We start from the raw sequence: 19,462 nt of genomic DNA, 5'->3' as shown, positions 1-19,462 counted from the left end.
ACACGGGGAAGATAGCATTAGGGAAAATGGTTATCTTACCTCGACTACTATATTATTTCACAAACCTGCCAGTAATCCCCCCATGTTCCTTTTTCAAAGAACTGGACACTATCCTCTCCAACCTAATCTGGGCGCCAAATGACACCAAGAAGCTCTAGCTAAACTACAGCTCCCAACAGACTATGGAGGCTTGGTGGCCCTATCTTTCGAGGTCTATTTCTTGGCGTTGCAACTCCAATGGCTGTCCCATTGGACAGTGGGCAGATATCTGGGGGAAGTGTCTGATAGCAACAAATCTGTACAAATACTGACTCTCAGTGGTTTCCTACTCCGGAAAGCACAGCCCTCCTCCCCCGCCCCCTCAGGTTTCAGTGGCTTGCGACACCGGCATACACACCCACCCTTCTGCTGGTCAGATTACCTCGACAGACAGGGTTCTACACAACTAACACTTTGAAGACCTGGACGGAGCATTCAGTACAAGTTACAGGTGGCCTATTTTCCAACAACCATCTCCTAATTGAGGACAAGGGCCTTCCCCAGGGCAATTCCTTTACATAGACATCTCAAACACACATTTATCACTCTCTGGGGCATCAAAGATGAAGAACCTCCCACCCACTCCATCCTTCAGTCCATCTTGGTTATAACTACAGGCCAGCACCTCATTACATGGATTTATAAAGCAATCCCTGAACTCACACTCCTCTCTTTCCTCCCTTTATGCCAAACTTGGGAAGACTTCAAGAGGGCACTACATGATAAGGAGTGGGAAAGAGCGCTTCAGTTCCCGAAAACTGTAACCCGTAATTCATGCTTGAAAATTATTCAATTCCACATGCTCCACAGGGCGTACCTGACTCCGGGTCAGCTGAATCCATTTTTTCCCAACATCCAGGCAACATGCCCACACTGCCAAACCGCTGATGCTGACCTCTTACACATGCTCTGGACCTGCCCGACCTTACACAGCTATTGGCACTCAATACACGTAACCCTGCAGGTCATCAAGGAACTCCCAGACCAATCCACCTGGGAGGTATGTTCTCTTGGCATAGTCAAGCGCAAGAAACAGCATAAAGTCCGATCTTGTTTTGAGTCCCTTGCCCTCCTGCTGGACAAGAGAACCTTCGCGCTACACTGGCAATAATGTAATGCTCCCCCACTGGCTGTGTGGCACGTATATTACGAAACTGGGGTGCCGCTGAGTAGGATGCACTTCGCTTTGAAGAAGTAAAAGCCCAATATCTCCCCAGTGGGCCACCCTACTAACCCAGTTCCAGCAAGAGGTGCATACATCCAATCTTCCTCCATGACAACACAAATATCACACATACACCACCTGGGCAGTGTAGGCTACAGATCTCACCATTGTTATCATGCCCCAGGCCCGTGCTGGTTCGTCTATAGACCCACACTACTACTCCCAGTGCCAATGCGCAGACAACACCGGATAACCCGAACAACCACAACCATACTACACTGCCCTCCCCACCCTACTCTTATCCCTTACCCACTTTTCTTCCCCAGTGGAAGCGACAAGCTCTCTCACAACTGGTCCCCTCCGGACACATGCCAGGATCTGCATCGACCCCGGTCTACCTTACGATACTGCATCCATCTAATTGTGTTAGTAGACCCGTTAGTAGACCAACATTCAGTGAGAACTTGCCCAGACTTTTTCTTTGTTCTTTGTAATGATTGTTCTTTGCATTTTGAAATCCAATAAAAATATTTCAAAATCAACTTAAGACACTTATCCTGAATTGGGCGTTAATATGCAAATTGGGTGCAAGCATTTCTCCACTTCTTGTGTTTAATTTAGATATTCCAGGTTACAGGGTAACTGCACACCTGCAACTTTTCCCTATCCATATTTTGCAATGAAATGAATATCAGACTTTACAATACGAGCCTTTACCCTGCATCCCTTTAACCCACAGGCATCGCAATGTGCTGACCTGTACAACGAGTTGTACAACCATGCAGAAGTATGGAATGCATGCCTTTACCCCACAATGCTGTGGTAAAATCCGGCATTCTTATACTTTCGTTTTTTTTTTTTGGGGGGGTGGGGCATCCCAACCCCCATTTCTTTCATTTTTCTTTTTGGGAGGTAACCTGCATTGTTTTTTAAACCACCAACATCCATTTACTTCTACTCTCCCTTTAATCCTAAAGATCCCTTACTTCCCTCTATCTCTATTCACCCTTGAACTCTAAAAAAACGTACCCCGCTTTGCCTCTCCCCACCCCGAACCCCTGAACCCTAAGAAACCTTCACCCCTTTATTTCTACCCTCCCCAAAACCCTAAAACACTGGTTTCCAACTGTGGTCCGTGGACCCCCAGTTGTCTATGACACATTTCCAGGAGGTCCACAGGCGTGGACCGGCAGGAAAGCACTTCTCCCGCTGGGGCCTCTTGCTGCATGTTTTTATATTTATTACTTCATTTGTGCAGCAATTTTAAAAGCTCTGCAAAATTCCTTGTACCTCTAGCAGCTTTCGAACAAAAGTAAAAGTGTCAAGATCACTCTGGTGATGAATGTACCTGCTGGAGAGAGATGGCAATTTAGTCTAGTGCAGATTTGACTCATCTTAAGTAGCACAGTTGGTTAATGTGTCTGCTTCAAAGAACGTATATATCATGCAAAGTACAGTGGGTTACTGCTTTTGTCACAGAGATTATTTTGTCACTGTGCATTTCATAAATTACAATCCTAATCTAGCACAGTGAGCTATGAACTGCCATCCAAGAGCTGCAAGCAAACTGCATGGCTCAAATTTGAAAGTTATGTTTTTCCTAGTCTTTCTTTATCCTAATGCTGCTAAAAAAGGTTTGCTTGCGTAGAATAGCATTCTTACTATTAAAGTCAATGTTAGCCACTGTGTTATGTTCTGAAGCCTGAGTTTGTGCTTCTCCAGACCAAACACTCTTAGAAAAAGCCTTCAAGTATGAATGATATGTGAATCCTACTACGTGTAGTCCCCTGTAAAGTGATTGAACACCCTGCACTGGTATGAGAGGTGTTATAAAACAAATAATTACATGTGACAGAAAGGCTATGGAGAGATGAGAGGCCCTTATGGTTTTACTTCTTTTTCCCACCACATATTTATGTGAACAAGATTTAAAAAAATTAAAACAGAAATCACATGGGAAATGTAGAATCTGACCTGAGGATTCGGCTTTCCTAAATATAACATAATTACATCTTTAGTAATTTGAGTATTTGTTTGATGTGTACTTGTTTGTGTATTTTTTTGTTATTACTGAGATCGTACAAATTGCTTGGGGGTCCCCAGCTTCCAGTAGTGATGCAGTGGGGTTCCTCAGGAGTCAAAAGATTTGGAAACACTGCCCTAAAAAACCCTTATCTCTCTTTACCTCTACCTGCCCTGAACCCCCCAAAAAACTGAATTCCTTTTACCTCTACTAGTCAATGAACCCTAAAAAATCCTTACATTGCTTTGCCTCTTCCCCCCTGAATCCTGAAAATCCCTTATAGACCTTTACCTCTACCCACCCTTGAACCCCAAAAAACCCTTACCTACTTTTACCTCTGCTCACCCGTTAACCCTAACATCTTGCCCTCAGTTACCTCTACCGTCCATTACCCTTACCCTTTCCTTAACCCTTACAAATCTCATAACCCTTACATTCCTTTTTTATTGAGATAGTAATTATGTAATTTAAGAAAAATACTTAACTGTGTGCTGCAGTACAGCAGAGATACCAAAAAGAGCCTGCGTGGTACTTACCTGCGTGGTGACTCCCTGTCGAGTAAAGACTATAGGGTAAAGAGCAATTGCTTTATGGTCAGAAGGAAGCCTAAATGTCTCAAAGAGAATTGAAATGAATCAAACGTTTATAATGTGTTTCTAGGAATTTATCTTTAATTTAGGAATTGTTAATTGATATAAAGTTGAAGGATTCAGGATTTGTTAAGTGAATAAATCTCTATATAAAACTAAAAATGTTAACAAAAATTCACCAACAAAGGAGTATGGGAAAGTTTAGAAAAAGTTAGTAACTCCTGATATTACAGGCTTTCGAATGAACAATATTGTGGCATCAAGCACTGTGTGGGAAAACTTATTATTACTGTGAGCTGCAAACTGACTTCAAAAACACAATGAGGCAAGTTAATGCGCTCTGTTTCCAGGGATTTTGCAGACGAAAGAAGATTACATTAATAGATTAAGAGCACTTTAAAACACTCAACCCACTATGCTAAGTACTGAAGCAAGAACTTTTGAAAATGAGCTCGGATGAAAAAAAACTGAAGGATTGGAGCTCCTTCACTTCAGGCTAATGGTGCTGTTTATAAAATTGTACACTAAGTTACTCATCTGAAGAACAATCAATGAGGATCAGCAAAAGGAAAATGCATTTGTGAAGAGGCACAATAAAAAGCCCAGGTGCTGGTAGAGGCAAATGTTCATGATTATTAATGACCGAGAACTTACATGAAAGCCTTGGAAAAAGAGCATGATGTGTTCTGAGATATGAAATCCTTAAACTTATTAACACTGAGAAATTAATTTCACATCATGTTAAACTGACAGATTGATTTTAAATTGTGTTAAAATTGGAAGCTTATCTTTTTTTAGCTTTTTTTTAATAAGGGATTTTATGTAAGATTATATTTTGAATGTGTGTGTTTATCAAAAACATCACATTAGGCCCTTTTTAGAAAGGATCATAAATTTACAACCAAATTGACTCATTGTGCACTTTCCAGGAATTCGCAGAGGGATTCCTATCAGAGGTAATTACATGTGCAGTGGTCTCCTCCACAAAAGAAGGATTTGGAAAATGGAAATTCCATAGCATGGTTAGCCTTTGACACTTATGAACACCCAAAGAAATTCTTGCTTTGCTGTTTCAATGCTGGAAACTGTATGAATTTTACTCCAGTCAAGGGATGGAGTAAATCTACCTCCATGGTCTGAAGGGGGATTGATCATCCCTAGATTTGGTGGGCTTAGGTGAAGGGCTTTCTACACCTGTAATAGCTTTTGTTTCACCTGTTTCTGTGCTTGGAAAGAGAGGCAAACAATCTTTGTAATGGTCATTAAATATGGAACGCCACAACAATTTATGTTTTATATCTATGCTAGAGGTGACAGTGGGTCCTTCATTTTAAAATCCAAGATCTTAAATCAGACTATTTAGCGAGCTGCCCAACATTTTAGGTATCTTTAAGGCAGTTGTTATCTAACTAGCCCCGCATTTCTGACTTTGCTGGATTACTTCTTAAACCATACACCAATGGTTAACGGCAACAATAAAAACAAGGCCTGCCTTCATTAGAGCATGAACAGACATTGACGTAAAGTTGCTATCATTCACCTATTTTAGAGAGGATACAACAAAAGAAATAGTAGACATTTAAAAACAATAGACTAGAGTAGAACCCTGAGAATCTCTTCAGCAATTTAGTTCAGAGGAATACCAGTAATGGGGCAGTGCGTTTTCATGAAAAAGCTCACTGCAAGGAACAGAAAAGGAGAGAGACCTGTGCTAATATCTCAGAGGATCCTGTGTTGCTGAAATTCCCATGCTACGATTGGTCTAATGCTTGACGACTTGGGTTCTCATGAAAGAACAATGAGATGGTGATGAATCAAAGTGGTCCAGGATCGGTGCTACATTCAGAGATGCTTAAAGATAGGATTGGAATGAACTGCATGGAGGGGAAAGTGACTTCCACACACAAGTAAAAGCCCACAGAATGACCCATAAGAAACTGTCAGTCAGGTTGGGTGTTCTCTATCAAATATCTAATTTTGGCCAATGTTTCCAATAGAAAAATAGGTCATCAACCCCATTTCAGAATATGAAATCTCACAGGTCAAAATTCTCCTGTGATGTAGATTTAATTGACTGTGAAAGTATCCAGAAAACTCTGGCAAGCAAAGAAAACTCTGGTAGAGCAATCTAAATGTCATGCTGGGATTGGTATGTAGCTACTCATTGATCTCATTGGTGACCTGCAAGACAACAGTTAAAGGACCTAATCACCCAGTAGGAAGAAAACCCATTAAAATACCAACCTCAGAGAGAGATCGCATTTTATTCTAACCTCTAAGAGAGGTCACACTTTATTAATAAATTAGTGGCATAGAAGTAGCATATGCCAGCTAATAAAACTGCGGTTTTGAAGGCCTAGCAGAGAAAACAAAATAGAAATGAAAACGTGCACAGTTTAAATTGTGGACATTGTGGTGGACATTTTGTGCCTACCTTTCGTATTTCTGACACTACATTCAACATGAAACAGTTTTCATTTATTTATGTGTGAATTATTATTAAATATTAACATGAAAGTATTATTTTCTAGTAGAAATAGTAGAAATGAAATGTATTATGATTCCTAAATTAATATAAATAAACACACATATTGAATTAAATGGTTTTTATAACATGAGAAAAATAAGTACATGTTTAAAAACTGCATGGACATGAAATGAATGATGTTTTAGACAACTTATTTGCTTTGCATCTTTAATTTGAATATATGGGTGTGCAAAAGGTTTTATTAATGTATTAACATGCACTAGGCTTTCTTAATTTGACTATGCCGTGCAAGCAGTCCTGGAAAATTGTATTTGTTTACTTTATCCCCTTTAACCTAAATTATTTTCTCTAGGCAGCAAATGTAATGTTGAATGTTCTATTGCATTGTAGGACTACAGCATCTTTGAAGTTCAGTTAATGTAACAATATTTTTTCTAGCTGCTGAGTTGCATAGGAAGATTCATAAAGCTTATGTGGAAGAATATTAGCTTAGTTCATTGTGTGTCACACGAAAGGAACTGCAGGTTTCAAATTATTAGAAAATGTAATATTTTGGCAGAACCCTGTGTCAGAGGCAGCTGGCAACAAACTTTTTGTTGAGAAGATTTCTGTATGTATCAGAACTTGGTGGTGCCATCTGCAATAATTCGATGCTGAAACTAATGCCCATAGTGTGCCCACCCAAAGGACCAATCAAATGGATTTTGGTTATTTTAATTAGTGAAGAACCTTGAAACTGAAGTTAGTCTGTCTTGAGATCTCTTTAGAGTCAGTTCTATGTTTCTTTAGTCTGCTGTCATTTTCTCTTCTCTGAGTCCCCTGATGAGTTTTCTCATTATAATTTTAATTACCCTATTTTGTTATGTGGTTCAGTACTAACAATCCCAAATAATTCTGAACTGCTGGTTTGTCCCATGCACAGCTCGTGTTCTGCACCATCCTGATGTTGCTGTCAAGTGACACTAGGAGAAGGTGCATGCTCTGTTCGACGAATCAACTCTGTATGCTGTCCCATGAGGAGAGGTATAACTAAATGTGTTTTTTTGTTTCCTTTTCTAGATTAGTCACTTACACCAGCATGCTTTTATAGTTAGTTGCCCTAGTTAGATGTTTTGCAAATTCACTTTGTTTCCTTTTTTTTTTTGCTTTGCTCACATGTGTTAGCCCGTTCCTGCACATGCAAGTCCAAATCTTGGTTAGTTTTAGGAATGGCCCAGATTTGAAAATAATTGCCAAAACTGTATTTTGATGATTTAATGATGTCACCATCATCTGCTTTGAATTCTAACAATAATGTTCATATTGTGTTGTTGCTAATCTATAATATTTTTTCGAAGTGTCTAATAGTATTGATGTTTAGTAAGTTGAATCTTTACAGATGTTTCAGTCAGCGTATGGTTTACATGTATGTGTATAACTTAGTTTTGCGCAACATTAATGTGACATTGATTTTGGGATTGAAATAAAGCTTTGAAACTTCTTTCGGACTGGAGTTTGATTTTGTGTTGTTCACGGCGTCTAAAATTGTTTATGGTTTCATGTTATTGATTTGTGATTGAATGTTTCTGACTGATACCTCCTTCACCAAGTCCAAGTTCAGTTGACCTCGAAGGGTGAGATGTTGGTGTTGATGATGTCTCACCTGCGCACCTGAACCTGAGGTAGGGTGAAAATGAATCAATGGACCTATAGGATTGAAAGAATGGAGGAAAATTATGATTTACTCCCTTCTCAAAGAATGCAAAGCAAGAAATGGCTCAGGCAGGACAACAAGGAAATAGTCCTAAGGAATAAATAAACCAGGGCAGTGAAAACAACAGGAGACCTTCTTGACTGTATCTGCAACCCTAAGAAAGCTAAATAGAGAAAGTAAAGAGGAATGGCTCTGACATAACACAAGGAAACCTTTAAGATCTATTCAATCAGGAACATGGGGATGTAGGGACTATAGCGACAGGACTGGTTGCGAGAAAAAGACAGGATTGAGAGGAGGAAGGAACACTGAATATGAGAAGGGGGGACATCATCATCTACTACCAGAAAGATGTGATGCTCTACATATAGGACAACACCTGATGGCTGTGAGATAGTTCATAGCAGGAACAGAGGGGCAGGCAGGTGTATAAGAGCCAGGAGCATTACATCATTGAAGAATTTGAGTCTTAGCAAGGACAAAGTTGGGGAATGATCATGTTGTCTTCCCCAAACCTACACTCAACTAAACTCAACAACACCCAGGGGAAAGAAGTGTTTATGAGAATAGCCATTCCCTGAAAGTGTGGTGCACCAATCAATCAGGGCATGCTCTGATAGACTACAATACAGGAGTCTAATCCCCAAGCCCACTGCAGACTAATACTGACAGAAAAGCCAAGAAGTAGGGCCTGCTCTTTCATCAACACAATTGAGACTTAAAAAACTTTCCAATCAAGTAGCAGTAATACTACAGGCTTAAAAAGATTCCCAAAGGCAATATTCAAAGGCCAATCAGAGAGTGTTCTCTCTCGAAGCCAGTGGGAAGTAAGACAGACATTTGCACCATCCTCGCACGAAATGTTTCACAACTACCCATTGTCAAAGATGGCAAACTTTGGGGATACCCAAAATCCAGAATAGGAAACCCAACCCAAATAATTGCAGGATTGTGAAGATACGATGAGCCCAACTCATACAGAGTGACATGTTGGTGTAGGTACCTCCAGAGGAGGCACACCTCACAGCAGAAGTAAACCTAAGCAGCAAGGGACCCTGTTGCAGCACAATGTACCAAAGTAACACGTTGTGTGAAATCACTTTACAAGTGATCTGAGGTCTCAGCAGCAAACAGAAATATTAAACGCTTCGAGACCCAGAAGAAGAGTCAGTCAGCAATCCTTAACTATAACTGTGATTGGGAGAAAGCGAGTTATTAGGAACACAAATACACTACAGGAGAATGATGTATATTACCAAATAACGATGGACGGACACCTAGTTCACAGTCAAACTGCTCATGTTCCTTCATGAGTTGTTCATGAGTTGTTCATCTAGTGATCTGTGATTCACCTTTCAGATAGCCCACGTGGAAACAGGGTATGGATACAGTGGTATGTGATGCATCTTTCAGATGGTGCACATGGGCACAGAGCATGATGGCAATGGACTGTGATGCATCGTTCAGATGATGTGCATGTATACAGCGCATGGATATAAGGGTCTGTGATGCATCTTTCAGATAGCTTGCATGGATACGGGGTATAGCTGGAATGGTCTGTGACGCATCTTTCAGATAGCTTGCATTGATAAGGAGTATGGCTGTAATGGTATGTGATGCATCTTTCAGCTAGCCAGCATGAATACAGAGTATGGCTATGATGGTCTGTGGTGCATCTTTCAGCTAGCCTGCATGAATACAGAGTATGGATATGATGGTCTGTGATGCACCTTTCAGATGGCATACATGGATATAGAGTATAGCTATAAGGGTCAGTGATGCATCTTTCAGAAAGCCCGTATGGATACAGAGTATGGCTATAATGGTATGTGATGCATCTTTCAGATAGCCCACATGGATAAAGAGTATGGCTATGATGGTCTGTGATGCATCTTCTAGATGGCCTGCATGGGTACGGAGTACGGCTATAATGGTCTGTGATGCATCTTTCAAATGGTCAAAAAGCATGACTACAATGGTCTCAGATGCATCTTTAAACCAGCCCACATGGGTACGGAGTATTGCTATAAGGGCCTGGCGTGCATCTCTCAGATAGCTTGCATGGATACGGAGTATGTCTATAATGGTCTGTGATGCATCTTTCAGAGAGCTTGCATGGATACGGAGTACGGCTATAATGGTCTGTGATGCATACTTAAGATGGAGTGCATGGGTATAGAGTATGGCTATAGAGGTCTATAATGGATCTTTCAGATGGCGTCCATGGCTATAATGGTCTGTGATGCATCTTTCAGATGGTGTGCTTGGGTATGGAGTATGGCTGTAATGGTATGTAATGCATCTTTCAAATGGTGCACATGGGCACAAGCATGACTACAATGGTCTCTGATGCATCTTTCAGATGGCATGCATGTAAACGGCGTATGGTATTTTGATCTTTGATGCATCTTCCAGATAGCCTGCATGGTTATGGAGTATGGCTATAATGGTCTGTGATGCATCTTTCACATAGCTTGCATTGATACTGAGTTTGGCTGAAATGGTCTGTGATGCATCTTTCAGATAACCCACATGGTTACAGAGTATGGCTGTAATGGTCTGTGATGCATCTTTCAAATGGTGCACATGGTCACAAAGCATGACTACAATGGTCTCGGATGCATCTTTAAACCAGCCCACATGGGTACGGAGTATGGCTATAATGGTCTGTGATGCATCTTTCAGATAGCCCACATGGATACAGAGTATGGCCATGATGGTCTGTGATGCATCTTTCAGATGGTGCACATGGATACAGAGTATGGCTACAATGGTCTGTGACACATCTTTCAGATGGTGTACATGGATACAGAGTATGGCTGTAATGGTTTGTGATGTATCTTTCAGCTAGCCTGCATGGATATGGAGTATGACTACAATAGTCTGTAATGCATCTTTGAGATGCCGTAATTGGATACAGAATATGGCTATAATGGTCTGTGATGCACCTTTCAGATGGCATACATGGATATAGAGTATAGCAATAAGGGTCAGTGATGCATCTTTCAGAAAGCTCGTATGGATACAGAGTATGGCTATAATGGTCTGTGATGCATCTTTCAGATGGCATACATGGATATAGAGTATAGCATTAAGGGTCAGTGATGCATATTTCAGACAGCCCGCATGGATAAGGAGTATGGCTGTAACGGTCTGTGATGCATCTTTCAGATAGACCACATGGGTACAGAGTGTGGCTATGATGGTCTGTGATGCATCTTTCAGATGGTGCACATGGATACAGAGTATGGCTATGATGGTCTGTGATGCATCTTTCAGATGGTGCACATGCATACAGAGTATGGCTATTATAGTCTGTGATGCATCTTTCAGATGGTGCACATGCATACAGAGTATGGCTATGATGGTCTGTGATGCATCTTTCAGATAGCCCGCATGGAAATAGAGTATAGCTATAATGTTCTGTGATGCATCTTTCAGATGGTGTGCTTGGGAATGGAGTATGGCTCTAATGGTCTGTGATGCATCTTTCAAATGGTCACAAAGCATGACTACAATGGTCTCGGATGCATCTTTAAAACAGCCCACATGGGTACGGAGTATTGCTATAATGGTCTGTGATGCATCTTTCAGATAGCTTGCATTGATACAGAGTATGGCTATAATGGTCTGTGATGCATCTTTAAGATGGCGTGCATGGGTATAGACTATGGCTATAGTGGTCTGTAATGGATCTTTCAGATGGCGTCCATGGCTATAATGGTCTGTGATGCATCTTTCAGATGGCGTGCTTGGGTATGGAGTATGGCTGTAATGGTCTGTAATGCATCTTTCAGATGGTGCACATGGGCACAGAGCATGACTACAATGGTCTCTGATGCATCTTTCAGAAGGCATGCATGTAAATGGCATATGGATATTTTGGTCTGTGATCCATCTTCCAGATCGCACGCACGGGTATGGAGTATGGCTATATTGGTCTGTGATGCATCTTTCAGGTGGCATACAAGGGTACGGAGCATGGCGTCAAGTGACAGGGTGCTATGTTTAGGGTGGAACAAGGATATGCTCTCATGATAGATTACAACAGCACTGCCAGCAACATGTACATTTCATTAAACCACTCTGAACTGGATAGTACACAACGGGAATTCTCCACTGGACCAATCATGACTTTGACTTCACGATGTGCTGCATGCCCGCCCGGTATAAATGGAGGTGTTTTCATGCCAGGCAGCCACTATGGTGCCTCCAGTGGTGGTCTGAAGTTCACTGATGACTCTCTGGCAGTCAGAGGCATCTGTTGTCTGTAGAGATGAGCTAAACAGCATCCTCTGCATATATTTTACTAGACTCTCAGCTGAATAAAGATAACAAACAAGTGGTCAACTTAAACCTCTGATTCACAGAGGTGTCCTAAAACCCTGGGCAATTTTGGAGGATGGACTGGGTGTTGTTCAGCAATTTCAAGATCTGGAATTGACACAACCACTGCAAGCACGTTCAACTAGGCCATGGCTTCTCACAAACATTTTCCCAGGGGCCAAAAGATTTTGTCTGTGATTTGACCGAGGGCTGGATTGATGCAAGCTGGGTGGCAGTCGGGGAACAGGGGTGGGTATGTGCCGGTAAGGTGAGTGTAAGTAGAAGAAGCAAAGCATATACATCCAGTGACTGAACTGCACAATGTGAAGCCAAAAAAACTAGCATTAATCCCGGCTTCCCCACTTTACAAAATCATGTGACCTTGGACAATTGTTTAATTTCACTTTCCCTTCTTTTTCTTCATTATCATATATAAAAGGACATCAAAGTACATGAATTCTGGATGTGCATTGTACAAAACATTCTCCTGTTTTTGATTTAATTAAGTATAATGTTTTTCATGTATGATAGGAACTCAGCCCAAAATGTGTACTTAACAATTGACTTGCACCTTCGTTCACTATTGACTTTATTGGTGGGGGGAAGAATGAATGTTTGAAAATTATTACTCTTAAAAAATACTTTTCTGCAATGATATAATTTGATATAGTAGGGGGTAAAGGTTGTGCAATCTGCATGTTAGTGAAATACAATTTTTTAATGTTGAGGGGACTTTATCATATTTTTACACTTTTGCTGTAAGATATATGAAACAATGAAGGTGTTAGACGGCGCAGGATCACCTAGTTACTTCCTTTATGTAACTTCAATTAACCTTTCAATAAAGGTTTGCCTGTTCACTTAACTTCTTTTTCAATGTTAGTGATAAGCCGAGTAAACAGCTGACCAGGGGCCACATGTAAAGGTCAGGAGGGCCGCATGCGGACCCCAGGCCGTACTATGAGTATCACTGAAGTAGGGGGTGACAGGCTGTGTGTCTCTCCGGAAGGCATTTACTAGAGTTGAATTGCATTTGAACCAACAGATGAATATGAGGCGGTAAGTAGGAAAACAGTGGGCTGAGCTGGTACCCCCACCTGTACCAGTGGAGAGGGAATTTCTTTATCCCCTTGTGGAAACCAGGAGCGGCTTGCAAGGCTTTGTTGGAGCTGGGCAGCGAACGGATTTAGGGGGACTGTGCTGGGTGGGGTTAATAAAAAAAAATCACTTACCTGCTTCTTCGCTGCTGCTCCGCCCCTCTCCCGTCGCTGCAGGCGGGCACAGGCTCCCACCCTGCCCTGCAGCCAATCCTGACGCTGCTCAAAGCAGCATCAGGATTGGCTGTGAGCGACCAGCCAGGGTGCTCCCAGGCAGGCTGGAAGCCTGTGCAGGCTCTTTCCAGCCTGGAAACTGTGTTGCTGGGCTGGAGAGAGCCTACTGCACATGTGTGTTTGGCCGGCCCGAGACGGCTGGCCAAACATACATGCACAGTGAGGGGAGTGAACAGTCCACTACCCTCATCTCGTCATCCTCAGTGCCCCGCCCCTTAACATGGTTTATTATCATTTTGTTTGAAAAGGATTTGCAGCGGCTGCTGCTGGCGGGGGGCAAGGAGGCGACGCTCCTCCACCCTAATGGAGGAGCCACGACTGGTGGAAACATTAAGCTCTGTCATCAGAACCAATCTGACTCCCCCCTCTCGCACTGAGACTTGGGTTTACTCCAAGCAATGCAGAGATGAGTTGAGGGAGGTCTGGGAAGACAATCACTGCCATGATAGGAGCCTGAGAGCAAACATATTCAGAGCAGACTCATGCCAAGGTGGTCCAACAGGGCACCCATGGACAGGCGACCTCTCAAGCAAGTGACAATGGTCAGAAAACCTTAGAGTGCAGCCGATACCACAAACAATTAAATACACAAAAAACAAGACAGAAATACAGCAATTAAAAAGCACACTCGGTTCAGAAGGACAATGACGCACATAGGGCCAAATGAGAGCTAACATATTATTTAAATATGAAAAACAGGAACTGGAGCAAAGATCATTGGAAAGCAGGAATAGTACAACACTGACATAACCTCCTGTGAACATATCCAATTAAAGCACAAACTAAACAAGTACAAATACGAATTTAAGTAGCATCTTCCATCTCCTAACTAACAATAAGGGACAACTTAATTAGTTTGAAAACTGAGCCCAGAAGCAGAAAATAACATGTGAACCTCTTGGTAAACATATTTAAATGCCAGGACTGAGCTTATATAATGAAAGTGCGTCGGAAGACGAGGGGGTGGACTTACTGTCTCGACTTGCGTCATCCACCGTATTAAAAAAGTTTGTCAAATCCATTTCTGAACTGTTCAAGGTCCTCACACTCATTTTATTTTTCAACTGAAGTCTATACGCAGCTTAGTTGTATGGAGCTGTGTTAGGGAGCTGCTTTGACACAGTATAACTCAGCATCAGCCCCATGGGTTTCAGCTAAGACTTCATGTGACTAATGGGACATCCCTTGATGGAAAACACTAAAACAGAGAAGAAGGAAGTACACAAGCTACCATAACTACCAAAACATGGAAGGTTTGAGATAGATCTAACCATGAGAATGCCTCAGTGACTCAATGACCATATTGCGGCGAGTGACTGATATATAGTTGTGATCTAGTAGTGATTTGCTGCCAATCCTTGCAAACAATACGCACACACATCAGTCAGTGGTAAGACATAATATTGTCTTATTTAGTCCTCGCCTCCCTCATCCAGACAATTAAAGAATGGATGTGGTAGCTTTAGGATAAAAGGGTCTTAATAAAGTGAGATCTCTCTAAAGTCTTATATCAGACCATGTGGGAAATATTGGATGGGACCAGAGGGCGTTACTCAAAAGACTAAACAACTGGTTCATAATAAACCCTTAACGGCTCCCCATCAGCACCAGGAAGACGGTGATGGAGACCCTCATCACCGTCCGACTGGACTAGGTTAACGCACTCTATATAGAGGCACCACCTCTGAACTCATTCAAAATCTCCAGATGGTCCAAAACGCAACTGCCAGACTGACCCTCAACCTGCCCAAGAGAAGCCACCTCACCCAACGCCTAAAGGACCTCCACTGGCTCCCGGTCCAGAAGAGATGCCAATTCAAGCTCCTGACCCATGCCGACAAAGACCTCCATGACCTATGACCTGCCTACATGAACCACCGTCTGCACTTCCACCAAGCTCCCAGGATCCTCCGCTCCGCACACTTTGCCCGCGCACAGAACCGTGCATACGCCGCTGTCAGTTAGGAGGACGCTGCTCCCACCACAGCGCCATAGCCTGGAATACTCTCCCCTTCCACCTCTGCACCGTGCCCTCGCTGTCCCTCTCCAGGAAGCAGCTCAACACCAGGCGCTTCAACTGAGACCGGCAGCAAGCGCCTGGATACCTTTCCGGGTGACAAGCCGTGCTTTACAAATCAGACTTGATTGAATGATTGAATGAATGTTTCACTATGTAATTAGTTGGCTTACCAGAACAAAAACCCACTTCATTTGGAAAACGAACATATCCCACTGTTGACATAAGGAACATTTGCAACTATTCAGAGTTATCTATTGTAGTACATCAGTGCCAGGGAAGAAACTCATTGTCTTACAATTTATCAGATGTAGATTAAGGGTCTGAACAATTGGGCTGTGAAGTTTTGTTCAGTTGATTGACTGTGCACAATTTAAAAACTCATACAAAAAACGTTTTGCGGAAAAATAATTCTCAAAACATTTTTGTGTGAAAGTTCTTTACTTAACTGGTTTTCCAGGTATGCTGTCTCAAAACGTTGTTATGCAAGAGCATTTTTTATACATTTTTTACATGATGGCACCTTCATAAAGGTTGCAAAGTTTTGATAAAATTTTCCCGAAGTCTGCAGAGAAATATCTTTGCGAGATCCAGAAAATGTTGCATGGACTGGACCCGAAGTTCAAACTGACTTAACACTATTTTCCCTTCAACGTTCCCCTGCTATAACTATTAAAAAATATTACAATAAAACGATTTACAAATATTAAAACATTTTTAAAAATGATAACGAGAAAGAAAAGGTATAAGTTAATTTGCGTAATTCAAAATCACTTGTTAGAAGTATGTGGAATTCCCACTTTTGTAAACACTAGTGCGGCAGCTTACAACTGGCGTAGTACAACTTCAGAGGTTGGTGGCTAGTGAATGTACCCTAAAGCCAATCATTTATAAGGCTAGAACGATAGCTACAGCCACGTGAGGGGACGAGCACAAATTAGGTGGCCAAACACACGGCTGTAGTACAGAGTGATCAAAGATATGTAAGATCTCTGGGTTGGTGTATTATGGAAATATTCAACAAAATGAATAATACAAAGATCATATAATGGATGGAAACTCTGCAGGTTCACCCAGACATCTGTACTCCAATGCGCTTCCTAGGTCTGCAAGTATCTTCTTTTAGAAGAGCGCATTCACACAAGTGGGCTATACTGTAAACCTTGACTGTGCACTTGAAATGTGCTTTCAAGTCTGGCAGGGCCTGCAAAAGTTGCTGAGCGCCACAAATGTGGAAGTTACTGTTTGTTTGCAAAATGTCTAAAAGCTTTTCACTGCTGCATATGGTCATCAGTAAATTAGTGTCAGTGGCAGGAGTAAAGTTCATAACACCAGACACAATGGGGTGCATGGAAAGGGGTTTGGGTGCGAGGAAAGCATGTTCACTGTGACAATAGGTGGAAAGTGACCCCTTTCCCCTCATCAGGCCCCGGATCCCTGGAGAGACTCTGGCCATGGCACGTGGTGCATCCTCCGGATTGAGGTGGAAGGGATTCAGGTGGGTGGGAGGCCATACTCTGTCACTGTATTCATTCCTCCAAATGGTTCCAGGGAGTGGTGCTTAAGAGCACAAATTTCAGCCTTTGAAAAAGTGGTCATGATGGATTTGCTATATTGTGGTGCAGTGTACAGTGATTACATCCTAAAAACAATTCTGCTTTTATCCGTTCAGATCCTTGACTCCTTCCCACTCCACAGGTAAATCTACTGCCAGGCTGATTTTAGTCAGCAGGTGGCCCAAGGCCAATGCCCCTCTCTTGTTCTCGCTGTCTTATTGGCTCTTTCATCCTGTCTAAAACTTCATTTATCTCATCCCCTTTCTCTGTCTCATTCTGCTCTTACAGTCCTCTCCTTTCCATCCTGCTAAGCGTCTTCCTCTTTCTTTCTCCCATTTTCTGAAGTTTCTCCTCTTTTGCTGGTTTTCATGTATCCTTCCTGGGAGGTGGACTTGACTTGTGCTCTGTGCTGGGCTTTGTCATCATAGAATGTGTGTGATTGATCCATCTCTGACTTATCACATTGTGTGGTCTTCCCATCCCTCCTTTTTCATGATTAGAGTTTGACTTGGGGTTGCCCCTTTTCACCTGCAAAGGCTCAGCCTTGCCTGTTGTATGTGCATTGCTCAGTGAGCTGGTGCTTGTGGGTTTGGTGTTTTGACTCCCTATTTCTCCAATGTACGACCTCATCGCTTACTAGTTCTAGTCATGTGTCATGCAGTGTCTCTACACAGTGGAAGGAGGTACACAGCTACTTACCTAAAAGAGAAATCTTAAACTCCTCCGCTATCCTATTCTCACTTTTGCTCCATCTTTTGCTTGGTATGGTGGGTTCTCCTCTATGCTGCTTGTATTCCTGAAACTGCACTCAGCCCGCTCTGCATTGTATGATTTCTGAATTTGAACCCTGCACAATTTTTTTTATATTTCTTTTACTGATGGGGAAAGTGATGGCTTCTAATTTTTATGAATATTGGGGTGGCTGGTACAGGAAGGCACAAACATGCACCCTCACTCCCACCCCTCCACTCACACATACACACATGCACCCTCACTTTCACCCTACCACTCACAAGCGCACACACATACTGACACCTACCCATCCGCAAGCGCACTCACTGACACCCAAGCTCAAGCCCAGTCGAGCACATGTGTTCACAAGCATGCACACATACTCACACCTTCCCATCCACATGCAAACTCACCCACAGCCATCTACTCACAAGCGCAAGTACTCCCACGCAGCATTCGCAAGCACATACACTTATACACCTTCACACACCCATCCGGATTTGTACAAATACACATACATTCATACATACACACACGCACCTTAACACTGAAAAAGAATCAGGCAGCGCTGGTGACCCTAGGACCACCAGGTGGAGGGATGGGGCAGCACAAAAGCACCGGAAGGAGTGGTATGCTTCAGGAAGCACAAATAGAAGACCCCCACCTCCTCTCGTTGGCTAACCTTATCATGGGTCAGTCACTGAGATAAGGACCTTTCCTAACTCCTCACAGAGTGGGGTGGGGCCAAAGAGACTTGCTGACCCTGCCTCTCTCAGTGACGAGGCATCGTTGATAGACAGTCAGCCCTGGGCAGTTCAGGCTTGAAACTGAAGCCCCGATGGCTAACACTATTGGTGACGTGCCCTCTTGTCACGAAGCAGAGGACCTTTCAGGACTTTGTTGGGCTGATGAGAGCACTACCCTGAGAGCTGTGAGATCTTCAACCTTCAATCTTCAACCTTCAACCTTCAATCTTCAACCTTCAACCTTCAACCTTCAACCTTCAATCTTCAATCTTCAACCTGGTAAAGCTCTGCTCAAGCGCCTGTGCATTAGTGCATGTAAAATGCCTGGCTGTCTGAAATTAACAGGATGAGTGTCTGTCCGGCTGAACTTTGCTCAGCCTAACAGACATTCATCATGCTTTGGAAAATGCAAGAGGTGGAGCCCTGTCCCTCCTAAAGGCAAGGTGCCCCGCACGGAGATATAATTAGGTTCTGTCCCATGTGCACTATTTTGTTGCTTGATGTCTGTGCTTAGGGGAGAAGGCTTTGACTCCCTGTTTCATTCTGCAGCCCTAAGATCTACCTCCATTTTTGCTTTGTATGAGGAGTGCTGGTGGGCTACATCTTGCACCCTGTTCCGTGCTGGGATCGAGTGGGGCCTGATATGGCTGTCCACAGTTTTGGGGTGTACATTTTGCACCTCCTTTTGTCCCAAAACTGACAAAGGGATTCTCCTCAACTGTCTGTAGTTTGCTCTGCCTTCAGACATGGTCTTTC

The sequence above is a fragment of the Pleurodeles waltl genome, chromosome 2_1 (assembly GCF_031143425.1).
Source record: "Pleurodeles waltl isolate 20211129_DDA chromosome 2_1, aPleWal1.hap1.20221129, whole genome shotgun sequence".
Lineage (NCBI taxonomy): Eukaryota > Metazoa > Chordata > Amphibia > Caudata > Salamandridae > Pleurodeles > Pleurodeles waltl.
The sequence above is the reverse complement of the archived record's forward strand: the minus strand, read 5'-3'. Positions refer to the sequence as shown.